The sequence below is a fragment of the Aptenodytes patagonicus genome, chromosome 4 (genome assembly GCF_965638725.1).
Source record: "Aptenodytes patagonicus chromosome 4, bAptPat1.pri.cur, whole genome shotgun sequence".
NCBI classification, from domain to species: Eukaryota; Metazoa; Chordata; class Aves; order Sphenisciformes; family Spheniscidae; genus Aptenodytes; species Aptenodytes patagonicus.
In genome coordinates this window covers 45,757,423-45,765,819 of record NC_134952.1, presented here as the reverse complement: position 1 = coordinate 45,765,819, position 8,397 = coordinate 45,757,423, and positions in this window count along the sequence as shown.

Below are 8,397 nucleotides of genomic sequence, written 5' to 3'. Positions count from 1 at the left end.
AATATAAACTAACAAAAATGGTGCTCCCAGGTTATCTAGGTTTTAGTACTTGGTATGTTCAAGGAGAATATAGCAATGACATTTTTACATTTACTGAGGTGCCTATAATAACTGCATCTTTCCTGAAATGATCAGCTGACAATAAGTCAGAAAAAAATGAAAACAGTTCTGTCTCCTATCTTAAGCAGAACAGAAGGGTAGGAGGAAGTCATTAAGTTCAAAATGAGCTCCTTTAAAGCTGTGTGTTATCTAGTATATAGCAGAATGCACTTGAAAAATACCAGGACAGTATTTCAAAAGGAGGTAAAAATGTGAACTGATGAGTTTTTACTGACAAGGAGCTGACCAAAGTCGCGACCTTGTTCCATAGGAATCACAGGAACTCTTACAGACATGCATCTGTGTAAAACAAGAAATCATGCGTAAGGCTGCCCTTCTGTGCAAAGCAGATGTTAACCCAGATAACCCCATATTAAATTTTTTCTTCAGGTTCATTTCTCACGAGATGCACATACATACATGCACACATATTCACAAACATAAGAACCATTTCTGAGCTCACAAGAAACTCTCCTTATAGTTTTAAATCCTTACCCTGAACCTCAGGGTGTTTTGCATCTTTGCAACAGATGAAAGAAGAAAGAGATGTAGTTCTCCATTTCAGAGCACAAAATATCAGCAGAGAAAGCAGAGGAACATTTTGTGACGGTTTAATTTTGCTGCATGAGTGTGAAAATAGTGTGAGAAAGAACTGACTCACATATTTTTTGCAAAACCCCGTCTTGTAAAAATTCAAACAATGACACAAACTTACAGACTTGATCTACAGAAGTACTCTTACAGAGCCAAAAAGACACAAGATACTTAAAGGGGGGCGGGGGGGGGAGGGGGGGGAAGCCAGGAACCTGTGCACTCTGCAAGGTGCCCACTGTCTTGGGCCAAAAAGGATTACATACCTACACAAGAGAAGGCAGGTTATGGTCAAGACTAGACCTTGGGAAACAAAATGCTAGTTCCAGAAAATAAATATTCTCTGTACAATTCCATCTAGATTTAGTTGTACTTTTCTTGTTAGTTCATGACCTACCCTCACATTAAAGAAACAAAAGGTGTTTTGGTGCATCCTATAGAATCTTTTATCTCTGCTCTCCCTGGTTCTTCCCTAAGTAGCTGGACCCTGAGCTAGTGGCAAGCTGGCATGCCCACTACTTTGATTCCTCTGAAATGACATTCTTTTCTCTCTTCAGAAAAAGAGTACAAAGGCAAAACAATAAGTTTTCAAAATCTCAGAAGTGTTTTGCGCATCTGAAAATTCCATCTTAGGACACCTCTGAAGAGAGCTGGCACAAGTTCCTGTAGCTCTGCCATTCCCACTATAATAGAAAGTTTAAGTGAATGAGAAAATTAATTCACTGTTGCATAAATTTTGTACAGTAAATATTGCAACTTTTTGTAAATAAAACAAAAAACAAAAAAAGCCTAGAAGTGTATTTCAGAATAAGAAGAAATGTTGACCAAAATTTTCTTACGGAAACCAACAATTTCTGTTGCTGTTCAGGGGAGTTATAATTTCAGTATCTTGCCTCATTCTCTTTCTAGGTTAGATTCTTTGGCTTGATTATACTTTTAGCACAACAGGTAGGATGACTCTTAAGAAATCTAATTGGGATGCTTATAATACTGTATAATTACTTTGTGTAAAGTTTTTGCCTCTATAAATTGGTGCTAGAGAGTATATAAAAAAAGACATGGGATTCAGAGCATTTTGGACCTGATCCATCTTGATCTTGGTCCCCTGGGATATATGGCATTCCCAAGATTCTGCATGTATGCCATATATCCCCGGGGATATACGACATTCCTAAGATTCTGTATGTCTACTGTATGACATTTGGATATTCCTACAGCTGAAATGGGCACTGGGGAAAGAGACTGTCTCCATCAGAGGAGAACGTATTGGAATTCTGTCCTGCCATTCCACTCAACATTCACTTTACTATTAAATTTCACAGAAATCAGCAGTTCTGACATTGTCTTTTTACCTCTTCACATCCTAATCAGTCTTTTTCTTAGGGGTGCAGTGTGTTAGGAGAAGAGTAACCATAACAGGCTAGTGGGTGGCGAGGAGAGGAAATGCAGAGCAGGCTTTGCAGCTCATGCCACCAAGTGGACGTGGAACTCATCCAGGCATGTTCCTCCACGGCACAAACTCTTCTCCTGATCAGCTCATCTCATGTGCAAAGACGGAACGAGCCAAGATATCCTGTACTCTTTACACGGGCAGACATAAAGATTTCTTCCCATGTATGCATTTTGCAGTAGCCACAGTTTGAAAGTAGATATTATCATTCTCTATGGCCTGTTTAACAGAGGTTTCCTATTGCTTCATAGGGATAAAGGACATTTGTAAGTAAATGGACATAGGAAAGTAGAAAACGAGAAGCAGATGATAAAACTGTTTGAGCATATGTTCCAAGAATGCAGCAACCTTTTAGTCTCTGCAAACATATAAAATGAGTCAGAACGCCTAGACTAGGGTGGGTTTTTTTAAATAGAAGGAAATAATATGTTGTTACAACAAATATTTAGCAAACTGCTGCACTGTACTTAAAATTCTATGAATGCTCAGTTTTAACGCGCACAAAGAATGCCTGCAATCAGTTGGATACAAGCCTAATCAATTCCAAAATATTAAAGATATTTTTTCTTTTCATTTTCAGCTACGAATTCCTCTGCATATGCTTACAGGCTCTGTGAAACAAGGCTGTGCAGTCTCTCCCGTGCACAACTTACTTCAAACTTGGCGTTAATCAGAAGAAGATTTGCATCAGTTGTGAGCCTTTGTTCTCAGCACTTTCAGCTCCATTAAAATGAAAAATGACGTGAGTATGTACAGTTCCTGACACTGATAGTGTTTTACAGTTATCACACATCAAAATAGATGCCAGGCACAATTGTGTATAAGAACTACTGAATTATTTTCTAGATAAGGTAGACTGACAGCTAATATAGATAACTCATTATTTACATATCTGTCCAACACTGTGATTTTGATTTAGCAAGTTAAAATTCCATTACAGATAGGTTTTTCCCCCCCACAATGCATTTCTCCAGTATTTTACTAGAACAATAGGTTTCACACTTCAAAGGAATTAGTAGTAAAAAGCTGCATATACTGAAATGGAAGTGACTATTTAAACAGAGTGGATCAGGTCTGCAACATCACTGTGCTGATAAAAACTGCCCCATATTTCAACAACATTTTCTACTGAAGAATGGAGATACAGGGAAAAAGAGGAGAACAAGCAGTGTAGTTAATGGTAGAGAACTGTAGGGCACAGGGAACAAAAACATAAAGGGTTGGTAAAGAAATAAAGGAGGTAAATGGAAGATAAGAGACAGAAGCTTGATGAAAAAGTTAGACAAGCAATAAGGACCCAATAAAAAACAACAGAGAATGAAAAATCAGAGTGAGGAAGAGAGCAAGAAGATAGTCCAGAGAATGGGAAATGAGAAAAGTGAGAGGAAACAGAAAAAAGCAACTGGAAAATTAGCGGGATGGAGAAGGGGTTGATGGTGTCAGGAAGGCACAGAAAGATTGGGGTAAAAAAAGAAACAAGAAGGAATGAGGGGAGTGAGAAGGGGAAACAGGCTATGAGTATGAAGGAGAGAGGAGCAAGAATCGAGATGGGTACAGAAGGCAGGATAGCTATACAGAGACTGTGGAAGGGTAGTAGATACCTAAGGGAGAAGTCAAGGAACAGAAAGAGAGGAAGAGGAGTGTGGAGGGGACTACTGAAAAAGACAGTGGTAAGAGATAAGTCAGGATGGTCCTAAGCTTGATTTCAGATTTTGCTTTAGACTTCTGCATCTTCTCTGTTGCTTTCTTGTTTTCTTTTTGTTGTCTCCTTTTCCCAGTCTAGCAATCATAGATGCAGACTGAACCAATGTGTTTGTATCTGAATGGATATAAGGTGCTTCACATGACAGCTAACAGGAGGGCTACTTCTAGCAAATGCACGCTGAGTGATTCCTTTCTCCAGCAGTGTGCCAAGATTTAGATATTTCAAGTTTTGTAAGAACAGACTGTTCTCTACATTCAAAAGGAGAGAAAAGAGTCAAGGCAGATTCTACTCTGCTCACCAAATCACGCTTCTGTTAAATACTCTGTTAATATCTCCTGAGGTTGTTCAGGTAATGTGTTCAGCATTTAAACCAAACGCACCTTCTGTGAATTTTACATGACCAGAATTCACCACCACAAAGCTGCACATTCAAAGTCTGTATGTGTCAAATGTGAAGGCTCCTTGGGAAAATTACAATCAAAACGAAGGAATAATACACCTCCAAATGAATGACCACATCTTCATTTATTAAATGTGATAAGAGCATAAAAATACTCTATGTTCCCTATGGCGGAATTATGGGTTGTCAAAACAATTAGTTACAATTATACAGGTCAAACCATAAGTTTATTCATTTCTCAATATAGCCAATATAGTCTCTTTACTTTTAATTAAAATTCTGTCCCTGAAATGGACTTAAGGAGCGTTGTATTGTTAATAAGATTTATAATAACTCATCTCTTTTGATTTGTATTCGAAGATATGCCTGGTGCAGTTATAATTCTTAATTGCTCTGACATTATAGTTTACATTTTAGGATGCATAACTATGGTGTTTTCAGCATGATACAATCCATTTATTACATTGTAATAGTTTGTAAGTGGTCTTTTATTATTCATTAACTAAGAAATTTAATGTGAAAATGAGCTACATGCTGACATAAAAGCAGCCCACTTAGGGTGCCCTTTTGGATAATCTTGTCTTCCCCACATTGCTTTGCTTCACAACACACCCTCCCTCTTTGTACCTACTTGTAGGCACCATATTTGCCAGCCATATTGAAGACCAACATTTATTTATTGTCCTTAACTCCGCAGTTGGAGTGCTTGGGTTCATTTGACCTTTGGTCTGTCTTCTGGCTGTGTGTTTTCAAGCAAACTGCTGAAGCATGTGTTCAACTTAATGCATTTAAGTACTAGGTGTTTTGGCTGTGTAGGCATGTAAAGAAAGAGCTTTGGTGAATAGGGATTGATCTATGCATACACGTAGAATTAAGCTCCTCATGGAATCAAAGCTGTTTCTTCATTGTAAAAGGATTTTTATGGATTTTTATGACAATTTATTACAAGATATATTAAATGTAACAGGTAGGCTTGTGTTACATGTGACAAGAATATTCTATCCTGGTTTATACTTAATATGGTGAAAGCATATTGCTGTTTTAACCTTAGGGCTGAACACTTTTGGTTCAATGCAGTAATACAGTAAAAACACTGGACAGCCACTCTTCAACTTTGATTCGGTTTTGATTAATGTCTGTACAAAGGAGAGTTAATAAACTCCACAAATAGATGAGAAAAATAATATTATCAAATGAAACCTAGCACTCAGAAGTGAGAACAATCCAGAAATAAATTTGTCAGTGTAGCCCTAATTTGTATTCTTCAAGTGTCAAAATTTCTATGAAGGCTTTAATTCAGTGAACACATTGGGGTATTTTCCACACAGTTCCTGGTCCAGTAAGTACCATTCTCAACTTTCACAGGCTATGATGTGCCTAAAGGCAGTTATTTACATTAATGAAATGTTGTCTCATTTGTTGGAGTTGGTAAAGAGCTTCGTTCTCCTAACCCTCTTATTCAGACAGCATGAGCCAATAGACCAAATGAAGACTAGGAAGTAAGTATTAGGGATGTTCAGGATATTTGGATTGCATCAGCAAATGTGAATCTGTCTGAAAAGTTACTCTGAAAGTCTGCTTCACAGACTCTTGTGTGGTTACCTATCAATTAGAAGAATATAGTGACAACTATACACATTTAGCTTGGTCTCTCAGGAGACCTGTGTTGAGCTCTATTCTGAATTCAGGTTTTAAATGGGCCAAAATATATAAGTACTTGGTTAAAATGATTATTTTACTATCTCCATCCAGATATTCTTTTTTGCTTATACCCTTTCCCAAGTTACATGTCAATATAATACCAGACAAACTTTATCTCAGAAATTACAATGTGTATTCAGTATACTTAACATTTATTGCAATGACAAATGACAATTAGTTTTTTCGAGAAATCCACAGACTGTTCAAAAAAATGACTTTTTCTACTATGTGAATTTTTGTGAACATTTGGGTTTCTACTCTTCCATTTTAAAAATGGGATTTTTGGCTTAAATGTTAAATATGTTTGCATAAACACTCACTTCAGGCTGAGGAGAAATTAACCTAATTCATTCAGAAAGCCAGTTAAAGAGAAGTAATTACTCAGAATTCAACTGCTTGTCATGGTGCAGAGACCTGCAAAATTCCTAGCTGCATAAATCTGTGTATAAATCAATTTCAGAATAATTAAAAAGCTCTGCTATTTTAGCCAAACCCCTCTGGGACAAGTTTGAGCCAAGAGCAATATTTTGGTTTTGGGTAAGTTTCTGGCAGCTTTTTGTAAGGAAAATTTTAACTGATGCTTTACTACTCTGTTGTTAGTTCTGGCTTTTGCATGGTAGGGATTATCTTGCAAGAAATGATGCATATAAAAACTCACTTTATTTGCCTTATCTAGGTGATCTCAAGGCAATCTATGGACCGCGTGCCTCACTATTCAGTCATTCATAAGCTTTTGATACTTAACAACAGTAAGGTATGAGGCTTAATTTGTCCAGAATAATTCTTACTTTACAGCTGATGCATCTCTCTCCTTTTTGGGCTCAGAAATATGCTGCTACATTGAAATATTGTCCCTGTATATTGTCCCTTCCTGAAAGGAAGCAGTATGCAAAGCCAGGCTGCAGTGCCATTAGTTAGACTGTCTGGTGCTGTGCAGACGACTTGTTCCAGAAGGATTCACCAAAGTACTAACACAAGCACCTTTTCCCCAGATGTGTCCAATGAAGGCCTTTCAACCTTAAAGCACTAAAGTTTTCTATATGAAAAAAACCAAAAACACCATTCTTTTATGATCTCTCTTTAATTGAACTCGATGCTTGGAAAGCAGTTTACAACGAGCGTTTCCAGCATACCCATAGCTGTCTATATTCCTTCCTTCAGGTAGCCTAGTAGAGGATAATGGCTAGCGTTGTTCATAATGTTCAAGAATAACATAAAGGTGTTCTTTGATATTATGTTGTTCTGTGTCTGTCAACATGAGGTAAGATTTGTTCTGTCTTAGTGGCCATAGTCAGCCTGGAGCAGGGTTGACATAGTATGTGCAAAAGATTGTGAGACTGGAGGATGAAGAGACGGAGTACAGGCCACATTTCTAAACCTTACATCTGGACCTCTGAACTAGAAAATGCTGTGGACTTTTTTCAGGGCTATGTCTCAGACCAATGATGAACATGATTAGGACTTTGAGTGAATAATTGTCATGATTTTTTCTATGATATCGTGCAAATTCAAACTAGTGTTATCAATGTCTCTGTTCAGCTAGCTCTGTGAATCCAAAGGTTGAATTCCAGAATTTTAATCTGAAAGTTAGATTATCTGGAAAACCAGCAACAACTATTTAAACTGTTCACAGTGAGAAGATTTTTATATCCTCTCTGGATCAACTGTGTAAAACAGTCTAAGCAGCTTTAAGATTCCTTATCAGAATCTTAAAAGACCTTCCGGCATAGGCTTTGAGATGGATAAAAGAGGTGGAGTTAGACACAAGTCCAAATCAGGAACTCAATCTTGAAAAGAATGTGCAGCAGCAGAGAAAAAGATCTCTCCGAGTCCCATTATTGATTGATCAAATGAGTATATTTAAATTGTAGCAGAATGGCTAATCTTAATGAAGACAATGCATACATCAGCTTTTGTTACTTAACCCTCTTTCATGCTTATTATGTTCCTAGAGATCAATAAATAATCCTTTGTTTTGAAAACACTGTCCAGAATCCCTGCCATTTCAAAGTCATTACAACTCCCTGAATAAAGCCCCTAGTGGGGACCAAAACAAGTTTTATCTGCTGAGTTAATCCTGTATAAAAATCACTGTGCTCCATAGCTTGATCAGTCCAAGTGACCAGCATGGACAGTCATCCATTTCTGTTTCAACACACTGGATTTGGAAAGGATGCTAGAGAACAGAAAGAGGGCAGAGGAGGCAATTGAATGTCCCTATAGAAATTTTGTCCCTGAATGTGGTTTATGGGTGATATAAACAACTGAAGTTACTAAATGAACGTTTTCTCCAGTTACTTTCTATTTTGTGTCTTAATTGATGTACGCACAATATAGCCAACTTTAACTTAATACTTGGTCTGTAAAACATTCTGATGATCTATCGATGGGACTGGCTGTATTATTAGTTATCAAGTAATCATTAATTAACCTTCTGTAAGCAAATTACCC